Raw genomic sequence first — 26076 nt, 5'->3', positions numbered from 1 at the left:
CCAAAGAAGATGCCACATTTCTATGGTTATTCAGCAGCACTGTGCTGTAGGAAGTTTGTCCCACAGGCCCCTGGGCATGAACTGCTAGCCAGCCTTCCCACACTGCCAGAATATTTTTTGGGGGACCTCCCTCATTCAGGAAAGGCAGCTCTCTGATTGTTTACTAGAGCTGAGGCAAACATAGGCTTAAGGTGCTACCTAGAGCCAAAAAGGAGTCAGCGACTAGGCAGTAAAGAACCTGTAAGCAAATCTATCCAATAAAACAAACAAACAAACTGAACAGAGAAGACTGGAATGAATAACTAATCCTTCAAAGCAAAGACATAGATGTGCATCCACAAGAAACAACAGCACACAAAGAACCATGGACTGATTCCAGGCCTAGGCCCTTGGATAGCATTTCTGGACCTACTCTGAAGCAGAAAAGAGCCCACAGGCCTGGCAGCATTCACCACAAGCTGACTGAAGAGATGTTGGTCTTTAAGTGAACATTGTTAGTGGCCTGGTAGAACTCCCCATAGGCTACTGGTGATTGTGGCCACAGGGAGAGGCTTCTCTGGCTGTGAAAAAGGGAGGAAAGAGTGGGAAGGATTTTATATTGTGGTTTGAATGCCAGCTTAGCCACAGTAGCATAGAACATCAGGCAAACTTCTAAGGTTTTTGACTCTAAGCCCTGGCTCCTAGACAGCATCTCCAGACCCATCAAGGGCCTAGGGGAATTTGCCACTCTGAAGGAAAGGACACAAACCTGGCTGGCTTTTGCTACCTGCTGATCATAGAGCCCTAGGGCCTTAAGTGAACATAGGTGACAACTCAGTAGTGGTTACAGCAGGCCTTGGGCAAGACTCAGTGCTCTGCTGGGTTCAGATCTGACCCAGCACACTTTCGGTGGTGGTGGCCACAGGCTGCTTACTTCACCACATTCCTAGTTCCAAATGGCTCAGCAAAGAGAGAGACTCCATGTGCTTGGGATAAAGTAAGGAAAAAGAACAAGAGTCTCTGCCTGGTAATCCAGAGAATTCTTCCAGATCTTATCCAAAACCACCAAGGAAGTACCTTCACAAGTCTGCAAATACTACAAAATTATTGGACTTGGGGCCCAAGTCCCTTCAAATACCTGGAAATCTTCCTCAAGAAGGATGGGTAAAAACAAGCCTAGACTGTGATGACTACAATAAATATCTAAACTCTTCAATGCTCAGACACCAAGGAACATCTACAATCATTAGCATCCTTCAGGAAAACATAACCTAATCAAACAAACTAAGTAAGCCACCAGGGACCAATCCTGGAGAAACAGAGATGTGTGACCTCTCAGACAGAGAATTCAAAATAGCTGTTTTGAGGAAACTCAAAGAAAATTCAAGATAATGCACAGAAGAAATTTAGAATTCTATGGGATAGGCTGGGCATGGTGGCTCACACCTGTAATCCCGCACTTTGGGAGGCCAAGGTGGGCAGATCACCTGAAGTCCGGAGTTCAAGACCAGTCTGGCCAACAAAACCCCCTCTATACTAAAAATACAAATATTATCCAGGTGTGGTGGTGGGTGCCTGTAATCCCAGCTACTTGGGAGGCTGAGGCAGAAGAATTGCTTGAACCTGGGAGGCAGAGGTTGTGGTGAGCTGAGATTGTGCCAATGCACTCCAGCCTGAGTGACAGAGTAAGACTCCATCTCAAAAAAAAAAAAAAAAAAAAAAAGAATTCTATGGTATAAATTTAGCAAAGAGATTGAAATAATTAAAAAGAATCAAGCAGAAATTCTAGAGTTGAAAAGTGCAATTGACATACTGAATAATGCATCAGAGTCTCTTAATAGCAGAACTGACCAAGCAGAGAAAGAATTAGTGAGCTTAAAAACAGGATATTTGAAAACACACTGAAAAGACAAGAGAAAAAAGAATAAAAAAAATGAAGCACCCCTACAAGATTCAGAAAATACACAAATCTAAGAGTTATTGGCCTTAAAGAGGAGGTAGAGAGAGACATAAGGGTAGAATATTGCTGAAGGAAAAAAATATTTGACCCTAGAATAGTAGATCTGGTGTATATACATCAAGCATGAAGGATAAATAAAAACTTTCCCAGACAAACAAAAGCTGAGGGATTTCACTAACATCAAGCCTGCCCTATAAGAAATGCTAAAGGGAGTCTTTCAATCTGAAAGAGAAATGGATATTAATGAACAAGAAGAAATCATCTGAAAGTACAAAACTCACTGATAAGAGTAAGCGCACAGAACAACTCAGAATATTATAACATTGCTTTCATAGTGTGTAAGTTTCTCCTCTCTTAAGTACAAAAACTAAATGATGAACCAATAAAAAATAATAACTACTACAACTTTTCAAACATAGACAGTTTAATAAGATACAAATACATACAATAAAACTTAAAAAACAGGGGGATGAAGTTAAAGCGTAGAGTTTTTATTAGTTTTCTTTCTTTTTACATGTTTGTTTATACAATCATTGTTATCACCAGTTCAAAATAATGGGTTATAAGAAAGTATTTGCAAGTTTCATGGTAACCTCAAATCAAAAAAACAAACAACAGGTACACACACAAAAAAAGGAAGAAATTAAATCATACCAACAGAGAAAATCACCTTCACTAAAAGGAAGACAGAAAGGAAGGAAATAAGGAAGACAAGACCACAAAACAACCAGAAAACAAATAACAAAATGGCAGGGTAAATTTCTACTTATCAAGAATATCATTGAATATAAATGGATTAAACTCTACAATCTAAAGACATAGAGTGGCTGAATAGATGAAAAAATAAGTCCCAATGATCTGTTGCCTACAAGAAGCACACTTTACCTATGAAGTGAAAAAAGCACACTTTACATAGAAACTATGTAAATAAAGGGATGGAAAAAGATATTCCATGACAACAGAAATCAAAAAAGAGCAGGACTAGCTATACTCATATTAGACAAAATAGATTTCAAGACAAAAACTATAAAAAGAGACAAAAAAGGTGATATGATTTGGCTGTGTTCCCTCCCAAATCTCATGTTGAATTGTAGTTCCCATAATTCCCACATGTGGTGAGAGAGACCCACAGGGAGGTAATTGAATCCTGGGGGCAGTTTCCCCCATGATATTCTCATGATAGTAAGTTTTCAGGAGATCTGATGGTTTTATAAGGGGCTTCCCCCTTTGCTTTGTTCTCATTCTTCTCCATCCTGCTGCCATGTGAAGAAGGATGTGTTTGCTTCCCCTTCTGCCACGATTGTAAGTTTCCTGAGGCCTCCCCAGCCATGCTGAACTGTGAGACAATTAAACCTCTTTCCTTTATCAATTAATCATTCTGGGGTATGTCTTTATTAGTAGCATGAGAACAGACTAATATAGAAGGTCATTAATGATAAAGAGTCAATCCAACAACAGGATATAATGATTGTAAATATATATGCACCTGACACAGGATGACCCAGATATATGAAGCAAATGTTAATACAACTAAAGAGAGAGATAGAACTCATTAGCTGGAGACTTCAACACCTCACTTTGAGCATTGGACAGATCTCCCAGACGAAACTCAACAAAGAAGCATTAGACTTAATCTGCGCTATACATCAAATGGATCTCATAGATATTTACAGAACATTTCATCCAAAAGTTACAGAATACACATTCTTCCCCTCAGCACATTGGTCATTTTCAAAGATAGACCATATGTTAGGTCACAAAACAGGTCTTAAAACATTTTTAGAAATTGAAATTATATCAAACATCTTTTTCTCACACACAATGGAATAAAACTAGAAATCAACAACAAGAGGAATTTTGGAAACTACACGAACACATGCAAATTAAATGATATGCTCCGGAATGACCAATGGGTCAATAAAGGAATTAGAAGACAATTGAAAAATTTATTGAAGCAAACGATAATGGAAACACAACATACCAAAACCTATGGGATATAGAGAAAGCAGTACTAAGAGGGAAATTTATACGTATAAGTGCCTACATCAAAAAAGAAGAAAAACTTCAAATAAATAACCTAACAATGCATCTCAAAGATCTAGAAAAGGGAGAGCAAACCAAACCCAAAATTAATATAAGAAAAGAAATAATCAAGATTAGGGCAGAAATAAATGAATTCAAAATGAAGCAAATAAAAAGATCAACAAAACAAAGAGTTGGTTTTTGAAAAGAGAAACAAAATTGATAAACTTTTGGCCAGACTAAGAAAAAAAAGAAGACCCAAGTGAATAAAATAAGACATGAAAAAGGAGACATTACAGCTGATATCACAGAAATTCAAAAGATCTTTAGTGGCTACTATGAAAAACCATATGCCAATACATTGGAAAATCTGGAGGAAGGGGATAAATTCCTAGACACATACAACCTACCAAGATTGAACCACGAAGAAATCTAAAACCTGAATAGACCAATAACAAGTGAAGAATCAAACCCATAATAAAAATTCTCCCAGTAAAGGAAAGCCCGGAACCCTATGGATTCACTGCTAAATTCTGCCAAACATTTAAAGAACTAATACCAATCCTACTGAAACTATTCTGAAAAATAGAGGAAGAAATACTTCCAAATTCATCAGCATGACCTTGATACCCAAACTAGACAAAAACACATCAAAAAAAGAAAACTGCAGAACAATATCTCTGATGAATACTGATGCAGGAATCCTCAACAAAATATTTTTACTTGCAAACCTAATTCAACAAACATTAAAAAATTGTTCATCATGACAAAGTAGTATTTATACCAGGGATGCAGGGATGGTTCAACATATGCAAATCAATCCATGTGATACAACATATCAGCAGAATAAAGGACAAAAAACCATATGATCATTTCAATTGATGCTGGAAAAACATTTGATACAATTCAACATCTCTTAATAATAAAAACCCTAAAAAATCTGGATATAGAAGGAACATATCTTGACATAATGAAAGCCATATATGAAAGACCCACAGCTAGTGCCATACTTAATAGGGAAAAATTGAAAGCCTTTCCTCTAAGATCTGGAACACAACAAAGATACTCATTTTCACCACTGTTCTTCAACATAGCACTGGAAGTCCTAGGTAGAGCAATCAGATAAGAGAAAGAAATAAAGGACATCCAAACCGGAAATAAAGAAGACAAATTGTCCTTTTCTGATATGATCTTATATTTGGAAATACCTGAAGACTCCACAAAAGAAAATTAAAACTGATAAATTTAGTAAAGTTTCAGGATACAAAATCAACATACAAAAATCAGTAGCATTTCTATATGCTAATGGTGGACAATCTGAAAAAGAAATTTTTAAAAATTCCATTTACAGTAGCCACAAATAAAATTAAATAGGAATTAACTTTACTAAAGAAGTGAAAGATCCATACAATGAAAACTACAAAACACTGATGAAAGAAATTGAAGAGGGCACAAAATGGAAAGACATTCCATGTTCATGGATTGGGAGAATCAATATTGTTTAAATGTCCATGCTACACAAAGCAATTACAGATTCAATGTAATCCTATCAAAATAGCAATGACATTCTTCACAGAAATAGATAAAAAACCTAAAATTTATATGGAACCAGAAAAGACCTAGAATAGCCCAAGATATCCTTAGCAAAAAGAACTAAACTGGAGGGATCACATTACCTGATTTCAAATTATACTACAGAGCTATAGTAACCAAAGCAGCATGCTACTGTCATAAAAACAGACACAGAGGCCAATGGAACAGAATAGAGAACCCAGAAACAAATTCACATACCACTCATTTTTGACAAAGTTGCCAAGAGTACACTGGGGAAAAGACAGTCTTTTCAATAAATGGTGCTGGGAAAACCGGATACTTATATGCAGAAGAATGAAACTTGACCCCTATCTCTCACCATACACAAAAATCAAATCAAAATCTAAGAACTCAAACTATGAAAACACTACAAGGAAACATTGGGGAAACTCTCCAGCACATTGGTCTGGGCAAAAGTTTCTTGAGTAATACCCCATAGACACAGGCATCCAAGGCAAAATGAACAAATGGGATTACGTCAAGTTAAAAGCTTCCACACAGCAAAGGAAGCAAGCAACAAAGTGAATAGATAACCCACAGAATGGGAGAAAATATTTGCAGACTACCCATCTGACAAGGGATTAATAACCAGAGTGTATAAGTAACACAAACAACTCTATAGGAACAAGTCTAATAATCTGATTTAAAAATGGGCAAAATATTTGAATAGACATTTCTGAAAAGAAGTCATATACATGGCAAGCAAGCAAGCATATGAAAAGGTGCTCAGGCCAAGCACGGTGGCTCATGCCTGTAATTCCAACACTTTGGGAGGCTGAGGTGGGCAGGTTGTTTGAGTTCACAATTTCAAGACTAGCCTGGGCAACAGGGCAAAACCCTATTTCTACCAAAAAAAAAAAAAAAATTATCCAGGCGTTTTGATGCCTGCATGTAGTCCCAGCTGCTCAGGAGATTAAGGTGGGAGGATGGCTTGAGCCCTGGAGGCAGAGGCAGAGGTTGCAGTGAGCCAAGATGGCACAACTGCACTGCAGCCTGGACCACAGAGCCAGATGTTGTCACAGAAAAAAAAAAGAAAATGAAAGGAAAGGGGAAAGAAAAAGAAAAAGAAAAGCAAAAAAAAAAAAAAAAAAAAAGTAAAGGGAAAAGAAAAGATGCTCAGCATCATTGTTCATCAGAGAAATGCAAATGAAAACTGTGAGATATCATCTCACCCTAATTAAAATGGCTTTTATCCAAAGGACAGGAAATAACAAATGCTGGAGAGGATGTGGATTAAAGGGAACTCTCATACACTGTTGCTGGGAATGTAAATGATTACAGCCACCATGGAGAACAGTTTGGAAGTTCCTCAAAAAACAAAACAAAACAAAAAGCACTAAAAATAGAGCTACCATATGATCCAGCAATCCCACTTCTGAGTATATACCCAAAAGAAAGGAAATTAGTATATTAAAGAGATTGTTGCAGCACTGTTCACGATAACCAGGATTTGAAAGCAACTTAAATGTCCATCAACAGATAAGTGGATAAAGAAAATGTGGTATACACAATGGAGTACTATTTAGCTATAAGCAAGAATGAGTTCCTCTCATTTGCAACAGCATGGATGGAAATGGAGGTCATTATGTTAATTAAAATAAGCCAGGCACAGAAAGACAGACATTGCATGTTCTAATTTTGTTTGTGGGATCTAAAAATCAAATCAACTGAACTCATGGAGACAGACAGTAGATGAATGGTTACCAGAGGCTGGGAAGGGTAGTACGGGAGTGGTGGGGAGGTGGAGATGGTTACTGGGCACAAAACAAATAGTTAGAAAGAATGGGAGGGAGGAGCCAAGATGGCCAAATAGGAACAGCTCCGGTCTACAGCTCCCAGCGCGAGCCACGCAGAAGACGGGTGATTTCTGCATTTCCATCTGAGGTACCGTGTTCATCTCACTAGGGAGTGCCAGACAGTGGGCACGGGTCAGTGGGTGAGCGCACCGTGCGCCAGCCGAAGCAGGGGCGAGGCATTGCCTCACTCGGGAAGCGCAAGGGGTCAGGGAGTTCCCCTTCCAGGGGTGACAGACAGCACCTGGAAAATCGGGCCACTCCCACCCGAATACTGTGCTTTTCTGACGGGCTTAGGAAACGGTGCCCCCAGGAGAGTATAGCCCGCACCTGGCTCAGAGGGTCCTATGCCCACGGAGTCTCGCTGATTGCTAGCACAGCAGTCTGAGATCAAACAGCAAGTCGGCAGCGAGGCTGGGGGAGGGGCGCCCGCCATTGCCCAGGCTTGCTTAGGTAAACAAAGCAGCCTGGAAGCTTGATCTGGGTGGAGCCCACCACAGCTCAAGGAGGCCTGCCTGCCTCTGTAGGCTCCACCTCTGGGGGCAGGGCACAGACAAACAAAAAGACAGCAGTAACCTCTGCAGACTTAAATGTCCCTGTCTGACAGCTGTGAGGAGAGCAGTGGTTCTCCCAGCATGCAGCTGGAGATCTGAGAACGGGCTGACTGCCTCCTCAAGTGGGTCCCTGACCCCTGACCCCCGAGCAGCCTAACTGGGAGGCACCGCCCAGCAGGGGCAGACTGACACCTCACACGGCCGGCCAGGTACTCCAACAGACCTGCAGCTGAGGGTTCTGTCTGTTAGAAGGAAAACTAACAGAAAGGACATCCACACCAAAAACCCATCTGTACATCACCATCATCAAAGACCAAAAGTAGATAAAACCACAAAGATGGGGAAAAAACAGAGCAGAAAAACTGGAAACTCTAAAAACCAGAGTACCTCTCCTCCTCCAAATGAACGCAGTTCCTCACCAGCAACGGAACAAAGCTGGACGGAGAATGACTTTGACGAGCTGAGAGAAGAAGGCTTCAGACGATCAAATTACTCCGAGCTACGGGAGGATATTCAAACCAAAGGCAAAGAAGTTGAAAACTTTGAAAAAAATTTAGAAGAATGTATAACTAGAATAACCAATACAGAGAAGTGCTTAAAGGAGCTGATGGAGCTGAAAACCAAGGCTCGAGAACTACGTGAAGAATGCAGAAGCCTCAGGAGCCGATGCGATCAAATGGAAGAAAGGGTATCAGCCCTGGAAGATGAAATGAATGAAATGAAGCGAGAAGGGAAGTTCAGAGAAAAAAGAATAAAAAGAAACGAGCAAAGCCTCCAAGAAATGTGGGACTATGTGAAAAGACCAAATCTACGTCTGATTGGTGTACCTGAAAGTGACGGGGAGAATGGAAACAAGTTGGAAAACACTCTGCAGGATATTATCCAGGAGAACTTTCCCAATCTAGCAAGGCAGGCCAACATTCAGATTCAGGAAATACAGAGAACGCCACAAAGATACTCCTCAAGAAGAGCAACTCCAAGACACATAATTGTCAGATTCACCAAAGTTGAAATGAAGGAAAAAATGTTAAGGGCAGCCAGAGAGAAAGGTCGGGTTACCATCAAAGGGAAGCCCATCAGACTAACAGCGGATCTCTCGGCAGAAACCCTACAAGCCAGAAGAGAGTGGGGGCCAATATTCAACATTCTTAAAGAAAAGAATTTTCAACCCAGAATTTCATATCCTGCCAAACTAAGCTTCATAAGTGAAGGAGAAATAAAATACTTTACAGACAAGCAAATGCTGAGAGATTTTGTCACCACCAGGCCTGCCCTAAAAGAGCTCCTGAAGGAAGCGCTAAACATGGAAAGGCACAACCAGTACCAGCCACTGCAAAATCATACCGAAATGTAAAGAACATCGAGACTAGGAAGAGACTGCATCAACTAACGAGCAAAATATCCAGCTAACATCATAATAACAGGATCAAATTCACACATAACAATATTAACTTTAAATGTAAATGGACTAAATGCTCCAATTAAAAGACACAGACTGGCAAACTGGATAAAGACTCAAGACCCATCAGTGTGCTGTATTCAGGAAACCCATCTCACGTGCAGAGACACACATAGGCTCAAAATAAAAGGATGGAGGAAGATCTACCAAGCAAATGGAAAACAAAAAAAGGCAGGGGTTGCAATCCTAGTCTCTGATAAAACAGACTTTAAACCAACAAAGATCAAAAGAGACAAAGAAGGCCATTACATAATGGTAAAGGGATTAATTCAACAAGAAGAGCTAACTATCCTAAATATATATGCACCCAATACAGGAGCACCCAGATTCATAAAGCAAGTCCTGAGTGACCTACAAAGAGACTTAGACTCCCACACATTAATAATGGGAGACTTTAACACCCCACTATCAACATTAGACAGATCAACGAGACAGAAAGTCAACAAGGATACCCAGGAATTGAACTCAGCTCTGCACCAAGCGGACCTAATAGACATCTACAGAACTCTCCACCCCAAATCAACAGAATATACATTTTTTTCAGCACCACACCACACCTATTCCAAAATTGACCATATACTTGGAAGTAAAGCTCTCCTCAATAAATGTAAAAGAACAGAAATTATAACAAACTGTCTCTCAGATCACAGTGCAATCAAGCTAGAACTCAGGATTAAGAATCTCACTCAAAACCGCTCAACTACGTGGAAACTGAACAACCTGCTCCTGAATGACTACTGGGTACATAACGAAATGAAGGCAGAAATAAAGATGTTCTTTGAAACCAACGAGAACCAAGACACAACATACCAGAATCTCTGGGATGCATTCAAAGCAGTGTGTAGAGGGAAATTTATAGCACTAAATGCCCACAAGAGAAAGCAGGAAAGATCCAAAATTGACACCCTAACATCACAATTAAAAGAACTAGAAAAGCAAGAGCAAACACATTCAAAAGCTAGCAGAAGGCAAGAAATAACTAAAATCAGAGCAGAACTGAAGGAAATAGAGACACAAAAAACCCTTCAAAAAATAAATGAATCCAGGAGCTGGTTTTTTGAAAGGATCAACAAAATTGATAGACCGCTAGCAAGATTAATAAAGAAAAAAAGAGAGAAGAATCAAATAGATGCAATAAAAAATGATAAAGGGGATATCACCACCGATCCCACAGAAATACAAACTACCATCAGAGAATATTACAAACACCTCTATGCAAATAAACTAGAAAATCTAGAAGAAATGGATAAATTCCTCAACACATACACCCTCCCAAGACTAAACCAGGAAGAAGTTGAATCTCTGAATAGACCAATAACAGGAGCTGAAATTGTGGCAATAATCAATAGCTTACCAACCAAAAAAAGTCCAGGTCCAGATGGATTCACAGCCGAATTCTACCAGAGGTACAAGGAGGAGCTGGTACCATTCCTTCTGAAACTATTCCAATCAATAGAAAAAGAGGGAATCCTCCCTAACTCATTTTATGAGGCCAGCATCATCCTGATACCAAAGCCTGGCAGAGACACAACAAAAAAAGAGAATTTTAGACCAATATCCTTGATGAACATTGATGCAAAAATCCTCAATAAAATACTGGCAAACAGAATCCAGCAGCACATCAAAAAGCTTATCCACCATGATCAAGTGGGCTTCATCCCTGGGATGCAAGGCTGGTTCAATATACGCAAATCAATAAATGTAATCCAGCATATAAACAGAACCAAAGACAAAAACCACATGATTATCTCAATAGATGCAGAAAAGGCCTTTGACAAAATTCAACAACCCTTCATGCTAAAAACTCTCAATAAATTAGGAATTGATGGGACATATCTCAAAATAATAAGAGTTATTTATGACAAACCCACAGCCAATATCATACTGAATGGCCAAAAACTGGAAGCATTCCCTTTGAAAACTGGCACAAGACAGGGATGCCCTCTCTCACCACTTCTATTCAACATAGTGTTGGAAGTTCTGGCCAGGGCAATTAGGCAGGAGAAGGAAATCAAGGGTATTCAATTAGGAAAAGAGGAAGTCAAATTGTCCCTGTTTGCAGATGACATGATAGTATATCTAGAAAACCCCATTGTCTCAGCCCAAAATCTCCTTAAGCTGATAAGCAACTTCAGCAAAGTCTCAGGATACAAAATCAATGTGCAAAAATCACAAGCATTCTTATACATCAATAACAGACAAACAGAGAGCCAAATCATGAGTGAACTCCCATTCACAATTGCTTCAAAGAGAATAAAATACCTAGGAATCCAACTTACAAGGGATGTGAAAGACCTCTTCAAGGAGAACTACAAACCACTGCTCAAGGAAATAAAAGAGGATACAAACAAATGGAAGAACATTCCATGCTCATGGGTAGGAAGAATCAATATCATGAAAATGGCCATCCTTCCCAAGGTAATTTACAGATTCAATGCCATCCCCATCAAGCTACCAATGACTTTCTTCAAAGAATTGGAAAAAACTACTTTAAAGTTCATATGGAACCAAAAAAGAGCCCACATTGCCAAGTCAATCCTAAGCCAAAAGAACAAAGCTGGAGGCATCACACTACCTGACTTCAAACTATACTACAAGGCTACAGTAACCAAAACAGCATGGTACTGGTACCAAAACAGAGATATAGATCAATGGAACAGAACAGAGCCGTCAGAAATAATGCCACATATCTACAACTATCTGATCTTTGACAAACCTGACAAAAACAAGAAATGGGGAAAGGATTCCCTATTTAATAAATGGTGCTGGGAAAACTGGTTAGCCATATGTAGAAAGCTGCAACTGGATCCCTTCCTTACACCTTATACAAAAATCAATTCAAGATGGATTAAAGACTTAAATGTTAGACCTAAAACCATAAAAACCCTAGAAGAAAACCTAGGCATTACCATTCAGGACATAGGCATGGGCAAGGACTTCATGTCTAAAACACCAAAAGCAATGGCAACAAAAGCCAAAATTGACAAATGGGATCTAATTAAACTCAAGAGCTTCTGCACAGCAAAAGAAACTACCATCAGAGTGAACAGGCAACCTACAAAATGGGAGAAAATTTTCGCAACCTACTCATCTGACAAAGGGCTAATATCCAGAATCTACAATGAACTCCAACAAATTTACAAGAAAAAAACAAACAACCCCATCAAAAAGTGGGCGAAGGACATGAACAGACACTTCTCAAAAGAAGACATTTATGCAGCCAAAAAACACATGAAAAAATGCTCACCATCACTGGCCATCAGAGAAATGCAAATCAAAACCACAATGAGATACCATCTCACACCAGTTAGAATGGCAATCATTAAAAAGTCAGGAAACAACAGGTGCTGGAGAGGATGTGGAGAAATAGGAACACTTTTACACTGTTGGTGGGACTATAAACTAGTTCAACCCTTGTGGAAGTCAGTGTGGCGATTCCTCAGGGATTTAGAACTAGAAATTCCATTCGACCCAGCCATCCCATTACTGGGTATATACCCAAAGGACTATAAATCATGCTGCTATAAAGACACATGCACACGTATGTTTATTGCCGCATTATTCACAATAGCAAAGACTTGGAACCAACCCAAATGTCCAACAATGATAGACTGGATTAAGAAAATGTGGCACATATACACCATGGAATACTATGCAGCCATAAAAAATGATGAGTTCACGTCCTTTGTAGGGACATGGATGAAATTGGAAATCATCATTCTCAGTAAACTATCGCAAGAACAAAAAACCAAACACCGCATATTCTCACTCATAGGTGGGAATTGAACAATGAGAACACATGGACACAGGAAGGGGAACATCACACTCTGGGGACTGTTGTGGGGTGGGGGGAGGGGGGAGGGATAGCATTGGGAGATATACCTAATGCTAGATGACGAGTTGGTGGGTGCAGCGCACCAGCATGGCACATGTATACATATGTAACTTACCTGCACATTGCACACATGTACCATAAAACCTAAAGTATAATAATAATAATAATAATAATAAAAAAAAAAATAAATTAAAAAAAAAAAAAAAGAAAGAATGAATAAAACCTATTATTTAGCACAACAGAGTGTCTATGGTCAATAGTAATTTAATTGTACATTTAAAAAATAAAGAGTATAGTTGGATTGTTTGTAACACAAAGGATAAATGCTTGAGGGGATGCATACACCTTTTACATGATGTGATTATTAGGCATTGCATGCCTGTATCAAAATATCTGATGTGATACACCTCTTATATGATGTGATTATCATGCATTGCTTGCCTGTATCAAAATATCTGATGTACCACATAAATATATACACCTACTAGGTACCCACAAAAATTAAAGATTAAAAAAAAGAAAAAGAAACAACCCAAATAAATAACATCAGAAAAAAATGAGACATAACAAATTAAACCACAGAAATACAACAAATCATTGGAGAGTATTATGAATAACTATATGGCAACAAATTGGAAAAACTAGAAGAAATAGATGAATCCTGGATATATACAACTAATCAAGATTAAGCTATGAATAAATAGAAAACCTCAATAAACCCATAACAAGTAATGAGATTGAAGCTTTAATGAAAAGTCTTCTATTGATGAAAAGCCCAGGACCTAATGGCTTCACTGCTAAATGCCACCAAATAGTTAAAGAAGAACTAATACTAATTCTACTCCAACTCTTAAAAAAGATTGCAATGGAAGGAGTATGTCCAAACTCATTCTATAAGGCCAGTATTACCCTGATACCAAAACCAGACAAGGACACAGTGGAAAAAAAATAGGCCGATATCAATAATAAATGCAGATACAAAAAGCCTCAGTGAAGTACTAGCAAACCAAATTCAATAACACATTGAAAAGATCATTCACCATGATCCAGTGGGATTCATCTCAGGGATGCAAGGATGGTTCAACATAATAGTTCAAATCAATAAACATGATACATCACTTTAACAGAACTGAGAACCAAAATCATATGACTATTTCCATAGATGCCAAATAAGCATTTGATAAAATGTAACATCCCTTTATGAAAATAAAAACCCTTGTCAAATTGGCTTTTGTTTGAGAATATCTCAAAATAGAAAGACCATATATGACAAACCCAGAGTTATCATACTGAATGGGGAAAAATTGAAGGCCTTTCCTCTAAGATCTGGAACAAGACAAGGATTCCCACTTCCACCACTGTTATTCAATATAGTACTGGAAGTCCTGGCTAGAGCAATTGGGTAAGAGAAAGAAATATAGGGAATCCAAACTGGAAAGGAAGAAGTCAAATTAGCTTTGTTTGTAGATGACATGATCTTATATTTAGAGAAACCGAAAGAATCCACCAAAAAACTGTTAGAACTGATAAATTAGGTAAAGTTGCAGAACATAAAATCAACATACAAAAATCAGTAGCATTTATATATGCCAACAGTAAACAATCCAAAAAAGAATTCTAGAATGAATAAGTTCTGGTGTGTAATAGCACAGACTATAATTAGCAATAATGTATTGTACAGCTAAAAGGTTTGGGATGTTCCCAACACAAAGATATGATAAACATTTGAGGTGATGAATATCCTACTTACCTTGACTTGATCATTACACACTGTATGCATGTATAAAAATATCACATATACCCCACAGATATGTAAAATTATGTATGAATAAAAAAGGAAACTTAAATGCAGAATCTGAGGCCCCACTCAGACCTACTAAACCAGGATCTCCATTTTACAAGATCCCCAGGAAATGCATGTACATATTTGAATTTGAGAAGCTGCTTTAAATGTTGCAGTCATTGCCATAACAAGAGTCAGCTCTGATCCCCTTGGCACTGCACCCAGCCAGCTCCAAATAGAGGCAAGTGTGGACAACATGAGTCATGGGGTTAGTCCGTCAGCTACATATATATTGGGCATCTCCTAGCTTCCAGTCACTATAGGTGCCACGCCTTTAGCCCTCAGTATATCTCTCTCCCTGTGCTGTATGAAGTTCTCATATTTATCACACAGAGTGTTAGAGTTGGGGGGCACCTTTCAGATGACATTTACCAACCCCTTTATTTTGCCTATGAGGAAGCTAAGGTTGTAGATAGCTCAGGACATACAGAACAGAACTATAGTCCATGCTTTGTTTACATTACACTTGATTTGTTTACTTATGCTTTGTTTACATCACACTGATGCTTTGTTTACATCACACTTGATTCCTACTCCATATATAAAACCCAAGAGAAATGTTATTAGTTTGACCCCTATATACATGGAGTGGGCACATGAAGTGGGGAGAGCTTGTCTCCAGAAGGCCCAAGTAGAAGTGACATATGTCACTTTGGAAGTGGCCTTCTTACATGTACTTTCTGTCTTCTTCTTTTTTAAATTATACTTTAAGTTCTGGGATACATGTGCAGAACATGCAGGTGTGTTATATAGGTATACACGTGCCATGGTGGTTTGCTGCACCCATCAACCAGTCATCGACATTAGGTATTTCTTCTAATGCTATCCCTCCCCTAGCTCCACACCCCCGACAGGCCCCCACGTGTGTTGTTCTCCTCCCTATGCCCATGTGTTCTCGTTGTTCAAATCCCACATATGAGTGAGAACATGCGGTGTTTGGTTTTCTGTTCTTGTGTTAGTTTGCTGAGAATGATGGTTTCCAGCTTCACCCATGTCCCTGCAAAGGACATGAACTCATCCTTTTTTATGGCTGCATAGTTTCCATGGTGTAAATGTGCCACATTTTCTTTATCCAGTCTATTATTGATGGGGATTTGGGTTGGCTCCAAGTCATTGCTATTGTGAATAGTGCTGCAATAAACATACATGTGCATGTGTCTTTATAGTAGAATGATTTATAATCCTTTGGGTGTATACCCAGTAATGGGATTGCTGGGTCAAATGGTATTTCTGGTTCTAGATCCTTGAGGAATCGCCACACTGTCTTCCACAGTGGTTGAACTAATTTATGCTCCCTCCAACAGTGTAAAAGTGTTCCTATTTCTCCACAACCTCTCGAGCATCTGTTGTTTCCTGACTTTTTAATGATCTCCATTTTAGCTGGCGTGAGATGGTATCTCATTGTGGTTTTGATTTGCATTACTCTAATACCAGTGATGAGCTTTTTTTCATATGCTTGTTGGACACGTAAATGTCTTCTTTTGAGAAGTGTCTGTTTATCTCCTTTGCCCACTTTTTGATGGGGTTTTTTTTTTTCTTTCTTCCACTTCTTGTGGAAGTTCTTTGTAGATTCTGGATATTAGCCCTTTGTCAGATGGAGAGATTGCAAAAATTTTCTCCCATTCTGTAGGTTGCCTGTTCACTCTGATGACAGTTTCTTTTGCTGTGCAGAAGCTCTTTAGTTTAAATAGATCCCATTTGTCAATTTTCACTTTTGTTGCCATTGCTTTTGGTGTTTTAGTCATGAAGTCTTTGCCCATGCCTATGTCCTGAATGGTATTGCCTAGGTTTTCTTCTAGGATTTTTATGGTTTTAGGTCTTATGTTTAAATCTTTAATCCATCTTGAGTTAATTTTTGTGTAAGATGTAAGGAAGGGGTCCAGTTTCAGTTTTCTGCATATGGCTACAGATTTCCCAACACCATTTATTAAATAGGGAATCCTTTCCCCATTTCTTGTTTTTGTCAGATTTGTCAAAGATCATATGGTTGTAGATGTGTGGTGTTATTTCTGAGGCCTCTTTTCCATTGGTCTATATATGTGTTTTGGTACCAGTACCATGCTATTTTGGTTACTGTAGTCTTGTAGTATAGTTTGAAGTCAGGTAGTGTGATGCCTCCAGCTTGGTTCTTTTTGCTTAGGATTGTCTTGGTTATGCAGACTCTTTTTTGGTTCCATATGAAATTTAAAGTAGTTTTTTCCAATTCTGTGAAGAAAGTCAATGGTAGCTCAATGGGGATAGCATTGAATCTATAAATTACTTTGGGCATTATAGCCATTTTCATGACATTGATTCTTCCTATCCATGAGCGTGGAAAGTTTTTCCATTTGTTTGTGTCCTCTCTTATTTCCGTCAGTAGTCATTTGTAGTTCACCTTGAAGAGGTCCTTCACATCCCTTGTAAGTTGTATTCATAGGTATTTTATTCATTTTGTAATAATTGTGAATGGGAGTTCACTCATGATTTGGCTCTCTGTCTATGATTGGTGTATAGGAATGCTTGTGATTTTTGCACATTGGTTTTGTATCCTGAGATTTTGCTGAAGTTGCATATCAGCTTAAGGAGATTTTTGGCTGAGAGGATGGGGTTTTCTAAATATACAATCCTGTCATCTACAAACAGACAGTTTGACTTCCTCTCTTCCTATTTGAATAACCTTTATTTCTTTCTCTTGCCTGATTGCCCTGGCAAGAACTTCCAATAGCTTGTTGAATAGGAGTGGTGAGAGAGGACATCCTTATCTTGTTCTGATTTTCAAGGGGAATGCTTCCAGCTTTTGCCCATTCAGTATGATATTGGCTGTGGGTTTGTCATAACTAACTCTTATTATTTTGAGATACATTCCATCAATACATAGTTTATTAAGAGTTTTTAGCATGAAGGGGTGTTAAATTTTATCGAAGGCCTTTTCTGCATCTATTCAGATAATCATGTGGTTTTTGTCGTTGGTTCTGTTTATGTGATGGATTATGTTTATTGATTTGTGTATGTTGAACCAACCTTGCATCCCAGGGATGAAGACAACTTGATAGTGGTGGATAAGCTTTTTGATGTGCTGCTGGATTTGGTTTGCGAGTATTTTATTGAGGATTTTTGCATTGATGTTCATAGGGATATTGGCCTGAAATTTTCTTTTTTTGTTGTGTTTCTGCCAGGCTTTGGTATCAGGCTGATGCTGGCCTCATACAATGAGCTAGGGTGGAGTTCCACTTTTTCTACTGTTTGGAATAGTTTCAGAAGGAATGGTACCAGCTCCCCCTTTTACCTCTGGTAGAATTCGGCTGTGAATCCATCTGGTCCTGGGCTGTTTTTGTTGGTAGGCTATTAATTACTGCCTCAATTTCAGAACTTGTTATTGGTCTATTCAGGGATTTGACTTCTTCCTGGTTTAGTCTTGGGAGGGTGTATGTGTCCAGGAATGTATCCATTTATTCTACATATTCTAGTTTATTTGCATAGAGGTGTTTATAATATTCTCTGATGGTAGTTTGTATTTCTGTGGTGTCAGTGGTGATATCCCCTTTATCATTTTTTATTGTGTGTCTAGGATTCTTCTCTCTTTTCTTCTTTTTTTGTAATTATTATTATACTTTAAGTTCTGGGGTACATGTGCACAATGTGCAGGTTTGTTACATAGTTATACATGTGCCATGTTGATTTGGTGCACCCATCAACTTGTCATTTACATTAGGTATTTCTCCTAACACTATCCCTCCCCCAACCCCCCAGCCCCTAACAGGCCCTGGTGTATGATTTTCCCCTCCCTGTTTCCATGTGTTCTCATTGTTCAGCTCCCACTTATAAGTGAGAACATGCAGTGTTTGGTTTTCTGTCCTTGTGATATTCTGCTGAGAATGATGGTTTCCAGCTTCATCCATGTGCCCTGCAAAGGACATGAACTGCATCCTTTTTTATGGCTGCATAGTATTCCATGGTGTGTATGTGCCACATTTTCTTTATCCAGTCTATTATTGATGGGGACTTGGGTTGGTTCCAAGTCTTTGCTGTTGTGAATAGTGCTGCAATAAACATATATGTGCATGTGTCTTTATAGTAGCATGATTTATAATCCTTTGGGTATATACCCAGTAATGGGATTGCTGGTCTAATGGTATTTCTGGTTCTAGATCCTTGAGGAATCGTCACACTGTCTTCCAAAATGGTTGAACTAATTTACACTCCCACCCACAGTGTAAAAGCATTCCTATTTCTCCACAAATTTGTTTCCTGACTTTTTAATGATTGCCATTCTAACTGGCATGAGATGATATCTCATTGTGGTTTTGATTTGCATTTCTCTGATGAGCAGTGATGATGAGCATTTTTTTCATATGTCTGTTGGCTGCATAAGTATCTCCTTTTGAGAAGTGTCTGTTCATCTCCTTTGCCCACTTTTTGATGGGGTTGTTTGTTTTTTCTTGTAAATTTGTTTAAGTTCTTTGTAGATTCTGGATATTAGCCCTTTGTCAGATGGGTAGATTGCAAAAATTTTCTCCCATTCTGTAGGTTGCCTGTTCACTCTGATGATAGTTTCCTTTGCTATGCAGAAGCTCTTTAGTTTAATTAGATCCCATTTGTCAATTTTGGCTTTTATTGCCATTGCTTTTGGTGTTTTAGTCATGAAGTCTTTGCCCATACCTATGTCCTGAATGGTATTGCCTAGGTTTTCTTCTAGGATTTTTATGGTTTTAGGTGTTACATTTAAGTCTTTAATCCATCTTGAGTTAATTCTTGTATAAGGTGTAAGAAAGGGATCCAGTTTCAGTTTTCTACACATGGCCAGCCAGTTTTTCGAACACCATTTATTAAATAGGGAATCCTTTCCCCATTGCTTGTTTTTTGTCAGGTTTGTCAAACATCAGATGGTTGTAGATGTGTGATGTTATTTCTGAGGCCTCTGTTCTGTTCCATTGGTCTATATATCTGTTTTGGTACCATTACCATGCTGTTTTGTTACTGTAGCCTTGTAGTATAGTTTGAAGTCAGGTAGCATGATGCCTCCAACTTTGTTCTTTTTGCTTAGGATTGCCTTGGCTATGCAGGCTTTTTTTTGGTTCCATATGAAATTTAAAGTAGTCTTTTTTCCAGTTCTGTGAAGAAAGTCAATGGTAGCTTGATGGGAATAGCATTGAATCTACAAATTACTTTGGGCAGTATGGCCATTTTCACAATACTGATTCTTTCTATCCATGAGCATGGAATGTTCTTTCATTTGTTAATGTCCTCTTTTATTTCATTGAGCAGTGGTTTGTAGTTCTCTTTAAGAGGTCCTTCATATCCCTTGTAAGTTGGATTCCCAGGTATTTTATTCTCTTTATAATTATTGTGAATGGGAATTCACTTGTGATTTGGTTCTGTTTGTCTGTTATTGGTGTATAGGAATGCTTGTGATTTTTGCACATTGATTTTGTATCCTGAGACTTTGAGGAAGTTGCATATCTGCTTGAGATTTTTGGCTGAGATGATGGGGTTTTCTAAATATGCAATCATGTCATCTGTAAACGGGGACAATTTGACTTCCTCTTTTCCTATTTGAATACCCTTTATTTCTTTCTCTTGCTTGATTGCCCTGGACAGAACTTCCAATACTATGTTGAATAGGAGTGGTGAGAGAGGGCATTTTTGTCTTGTGATGGTTTTCAAAGGGAATGCTTCCAATTTTTGCCCATTCAGTATGATATTGGCTGTGGGTTTGTCATAAATAGCTCTTATTATTTTGAGATACATTCCATCAATACCTAGTTTATTGAGAGTTTTTAGCATGAAAAGCTGTTGAATTTTATCGAAGGTCTTTTCTGCATCTATTGAGATAATCATGTGTTTTTTTTGGTTGGTTCTGTTTATGTGATGGATTACATTTTTTGATTTGTGTATGTCGAACCAGCCTTGCATCCCACGGATGAAGCCCACTTGATCATTGTGAATAACCTTTTTGATGTGCTGCTGGATTCTGTTTGCCAATATTTTATTGAGGATTTTCGCATTGATGTTCATCAGGGACATTGGTCTAAAATCCTCTTTTTTGTGTGTGTCTCTGCCAGGCTTTGGTATCAGGCTGATGCTGGCCTCATATAATGAGTTAGGGAGGATTCCCTCTTTTTCTATTGATTGAAATAGTTTCAGAAGCAATGGTACCAGCTCCTCTTTGTACCTCTGGTAGAATTCGGCTGCGAATCTGTCTGGTCCTGGACATTTTTTGGTTGGTAGGCTATTAATTATTGCCTCAATTTGAGAACCTGTTACTGGTCTATTCAGAGATTCAACTTCTTCCTGGTTTAGTGTTGGGAGGGTGTATGTGTCCAGGAATTTATCCATTTCTTCTAGATTTTCTAGTTTATTTGCGTAGAGGTGTTTGTAGTATTCTCTGATGGTAGTTTGTTTTTCTGTGGGATCAGTGGTGATATCCCCTTTATCATTTTTTATTGCATCTATTTGATTCTTCTCTCTTTTTTTCTTTATTAGGCTTGCTAGTGGTCTATCTATTTTGTTGATCTTTTCAAAAAACAAGCTGCTGGATTCTTTGACTGTTTGAAGGGTTTTTTTGTGTTTCTACCTGCTTCGGTTCTGCTCTGATCTTAGTTATTTCTTGTCTTCTGCTAGCTTTTGAATTTGTTTGCTCTTACTTCTCTAGTTTTTAAATTGTGATGTTAGGGTGTCGATTTTAGATCTTTCCTGCTTTCTCTTGTAGGCATTTAGTGCTATAAATTTCCCACTACACACTGCTTTAAACGTGTCCCAGAGATTCTGGCACGTTGTGTCTTTGTTCTCATTGGTTTCAAAGAATGTCTTTATTTCTGCCTCAATTTTGTTATTTACCTAGTAGTCATTCAGGAGCACGTTGTTCAGTTTCCATGTAGTTGTGCAGTTTTGAGTGAGTTTCTTAATCCTGTGTTCTAATTTGATTGCACTGTGGTCTGAGAGACCATTTGTTGTGATTTCTGTTCTTTTATATTTGCTGAGGAGTGTTTACTTCCAATTATGGGGTCAGTTTTAGAATAAGCATGATGTGGTGCTGAGGAGAATGTATATTCTGTTAATTGGGGTGGAGAGCTCTGTAGATGTCTATTAGGTTCTCTTGGTCCAGAGCTGAGTTCAATCCTGGATATCCTTGTTAATTTTCTGTCCCATTGATCTGTCTAATATTGACAGTGTTGTGTTAAAGTCTCCCACTATTATTGTGTGGGAGTCTAAGTCTCTTTGTAGGTCTCTAAGCACTTGCTTTATGAATCTGGGTGCTCCTGTATTGGGTGTATATATATTTAGGATAGTTAGCTCTTCTTGCTGCATTGATCCCTTTACCATTATGTCATGAACCTTTCTTTGTCTCCTCTGATCTTTGTTGTCTTAAAGTCTGTTTATCAGACAACAGGATTGCAACCCCTGCTTTTCTTGCTTTTCATTTGCTTGGCAGATCTTCCTCCATCCCTTTATTTTGAGCCTATGTGTGCCTTTGCACCTGAGATGGGTCTCCTGAATATAGCACACCGATGGGTCTTGACTCTATCCAATTTGCCAATCTGTGTCTTTTAATTGGGGCATTTAGCCCATTTACATTTAAGGTTAATATTGTTATGTGTGAATTTGATCCCATTATTATGATGCTAGCTGGTTATTTTGCCTGTTAATTGATGCAGTTTCTTCCTAGCATTGATGGTCTTTACAATTTGGCGTGTTTTTGCAGTGGCTGGTACTGGTTGTTCCTTTCCATATTATGTGCTTCCTTCAGGAGCTCTTGTAAGGCAGGTCTGGTGGTGACAAAATCTCTCAGCATTTGCTTGTCTGTAAAGGTTTTTATTTCTCCTTCACTTATGAAGCTTAGTTTGGTTGGATATGAAATTCTGGGTTGAAGATTCTTTTCTTTAAGAATGTTGAATATTAGCCCCCACTCTCTTCTGGCTTGTAGGGTTTCTGCCGAGAGATCTGCTGTTAGTCTGATGGGCTTCCCTTTGTGGGTAACCCGACCCTTCTCTCTGGCTGGGCTTAACATTTTTTCCTTCATTTCAACCTTGATGAATCTGACAATTATGTGTGTTGGGGTTTCTCTTTTTGAGGAATGTCTTTGCGGTGTTCTCTGTATTTCCTGAATTTGGATGTTGGCATGCCCTGCTAGGTTGGGGAAGTTCTTCTGGATAATATCCTGAAGAGTGTTTTCTAACTTGGTTCCATTCTTCCTGTCACTTTCAGGTACACCAATCAAACGTAGATTTGGCCTTTTCACATCGTCCCATATTTCTTGGAGGCTTTGTTCGTTTATTTGCACTCTTTTTTCTCTAATCTTGTCTTCTGATTTTGTTTCATTAATTTGATATTCAATCACTGATATCCTTTCTTCCACTTGATTGAATCAGCTATTGAAGCTTGTGTATGCTTCATGAAGTTCTCGTACCGTGGTTTTCAGCTCCATCAGGTCATTTAAGCTCTTCTCTACACTGGTTAATCTAGTTAGCCAGTCATCTAACCTTTTTTCAAGGTTTTTAGCTTCCTTGCAATGGGTTAGAACATGCTCCTTTAGCTCAGAGAAGTTTGTTATTACTGAACTTCTGAAGCCTACTTCTGTCAACTCATCAAACTCATTCTCTGCTCAGTTTTGTCCCCTTGCTGGTGAGGAGTTGTGTTCCTTTGGAGGAGAAGAGGTGTTCTGGTTTTTGGAATTTTTAGCTTTCTGCTCTGGTTTCTCTCCATCTTTGTGGTTTTATCTACCTTTGGTCTTTGATGTTGGTGACCTATGGATGGGGTTTTGGTGTGGATGTCCTTTTTGTTGACATTGATGCCGTTCCTTTCTGTTAGTTAGTTTTCCTTCTAACAGACAGGCCCCTCAGCTGCAGGTCTGTTGGAGTTTGCTGGAGGTCCACTCCAGTCCCTGTTTGCCTGGGTATCACTTGTGAAGGCTGCAGAACAGCAAATATTGCTGCCTGATCCTTCCTCTGGAAGCTTTGTCTCAGAAGGGCACCCACCTCTATGAGGTGTTTGTCAGCCCCTACTGGGAGGTGTCTCCCAGTCAGGGTACACTGGGGTCAGGGACCCATTTGAGGAGGGATTCTGTCAGTTATCAGAGCTCAAACGCCATGCTGGGAGAACCACTGCTGTCTTCAGAGATGTCAGGCAGGGACATTTAAGTCTGCAGAAGCTGTCTGCTGCCTTTTGTTCAGATATGCCCTGCCCCCAGAGGTAGAATCTATAGAGGCAGTAGGCCTTGCTGAGCTGCAGTGGGCTTCACACAGTTCAAGCTTCTCTGCCTCTTTGCTTACCCTGTGAGCATAGAACCGCCTACTCAAGCCTCAGCAATGGTGGATACCCCTCCCCCTACCAAGTTCCAGCATCCCAGGTCGATCTCAGTCTGCTACACTGGCAGCGAGCAAGGCTCCATGGGCGTGGGAACTGCTGAGCCAAGCACGGGAGGGAATCTCCTGGTCTGCCAGTTGTGAAGACCATGGTAAAAGCATGGTATTTGGGCAGGAGTGTACCATTCCTCCAAGTACAGTCACTCATGGCTTCCCTTGGCTAGGAAAGTGAAATCCCCCAACCCCTTGCACTTCCCAGGTGAAGTGATGCCCTGCCCTGCTTTGGCTCGCCCTCCTTGGGCTACACCCACTGTCCAACCAGTCCCAATGAGATGAACCAGGTACCTCTGTTGGAAATGCAGAGATCACCCATCTTCTGTGTCGATTTCGCTGGGAGTTGTAGACTGGAGCTGTTCCTATTCGGCCATCTTGGAAGCAACCTCTCTTTTCTTCTTTATTAGTCTGGCTAGTGGCCTAGCTATTTTGTTAATATTTTCAAAAAACCAGCTCCTGGATTGATGGATTTTTTGAAGGGTTTTCCGTGTCTCTATCTCCTTCAGTTCTGCTCTGATCTTAGTTATTTATTTCTTCTGCTAGCTTTTGAATTTATTTGCTCTTTCTTCTCTAGTTCTTTTAATTGTGATGTACATATACTTTCTATTGTGGATGAGATAGCTTAGAAAACAGAATTAAAGTGCAGTTCAGGCTTTGATAGAAGAAAATGGGTAGAAGGGAGAGTATTCCGGGCACCAAGATTTTCCCAGACATGAGGCAATAGAGGTCATGTATGCACTAACAGTTCAGTTTGGCAGGAGATGAAGAAATTAGGGTAGATTATGGAGTTCAGGTTACATCTTGGAGAACGTTAACTCTAAACAAAGAATAGGAAATCACTGAACTTGTATAATCTTTAAATCCTCCCAAATTATTTTTTCTAAAGCCAAACTTTGTCTTACTTCCTTGGCTCATAGCTTGACAAAGGGAATTGCTTTTTTCTTCTCTGTGTAATTGGTTTCTCTCTTCTAATTACTCTGCCACACATCTACCAGCCATTTGAAACTCCACTTGGTCGTGTTGCCTACTGCTTTGAAAATTCTGAGAACATAAAATAAAAGAAAAAGGCAAAGCTGCTTAGCCTGACATTTGGTGCTCTCTACAATCTCACTCTGACTTTCCTGTTCAGTTTTATTCTCTGTGAAATGCTCCAGATCTTTCTGCCCCTGCTTAGCTAGATAATTCACTTCTTTAAGGTAGGTTAAGTGCATTTCCGTCTCATGGCCAGAAACCCAACTGTAATGCAATTTTCCTTCTCCCCAAATCCATGAGTCTCATCTTCCTTCTGCATCCAGCCCACATCCAGCTCCTCTAAGATTTCCCTAACCCAACCAGCGATAAACATCAGCTACTGTTCTCTTCCCAATATCCTTTGCAGTTTTGTCAAACACTCATTCAGTGACTTACACATTCTTTGATTCTGCTGAAATTCGTGGGATGCCTGCTATGTGTCTGGTGCTAGGAAGATAAATGTCTCAGTCCCACCCCTGTTGATAATTTAGTGAGGGAGATAGACAATCACAGTCACAATAGAATGTGAGAGATGCAATAATAGCAGTAAAACTGAGTAACTTGAAAGCACCTAGCACAAATTGGAAATAGAGGGGAAGGGGAGGGAGGGAGAGAGAGAGAGTGAGAGAGAGAGAGGGAAGGCTTCCTGGTAGCAGTGATTTCTCAGCTAAGCTTTAAAGGATGAGTTGTAG

At 39.2% G+C, this 26076-nt stretch overlaps 1 long non-coding RNA gene across 1 annotated transcript in view; it reads right to left on the bottom strand.

Moving 5' to 3' along the window:
- LOC129060236 (uncharacterized) overlaps nt 1-25858 on the bottom strand; it is a 38577-nt gene extending 12719 nt beyond the window's left edge. Inside the window, exons 1-2 of the long non-coding RNA XR_010140332.1 lie at nt 25781-25858; nt 25276-25414 (exon numbers count right to left, since the gene is read on the bottom strand). This is a non-coding gene — a long non-coding RNA (uncharacterized LOC129060236). The remainder of the gene's footprint in view (nt 1-25275; nt 25415-25780) is intronic.
- Nucleotides 25859-26076: the final 218 nt, after the last annotated feature.

Source organism: Pongo abelii, chromosome 5 (assembly GCF_028885655.2).
Source record: "Pongo abelii isolate AG06213 chromosome 5, NHGRI_mPonAbe1-v2.0_pri, whole genome shotgun sequence".
Lineage (NCBI taxonomy): Eukaryota > Metazoa > Chordata > Mammalia > Primates > Hominidae > Pongo > Pongo abelii.
This window is presented reverse-complemented; position numbering and strand designations above follow the sequence as displayed.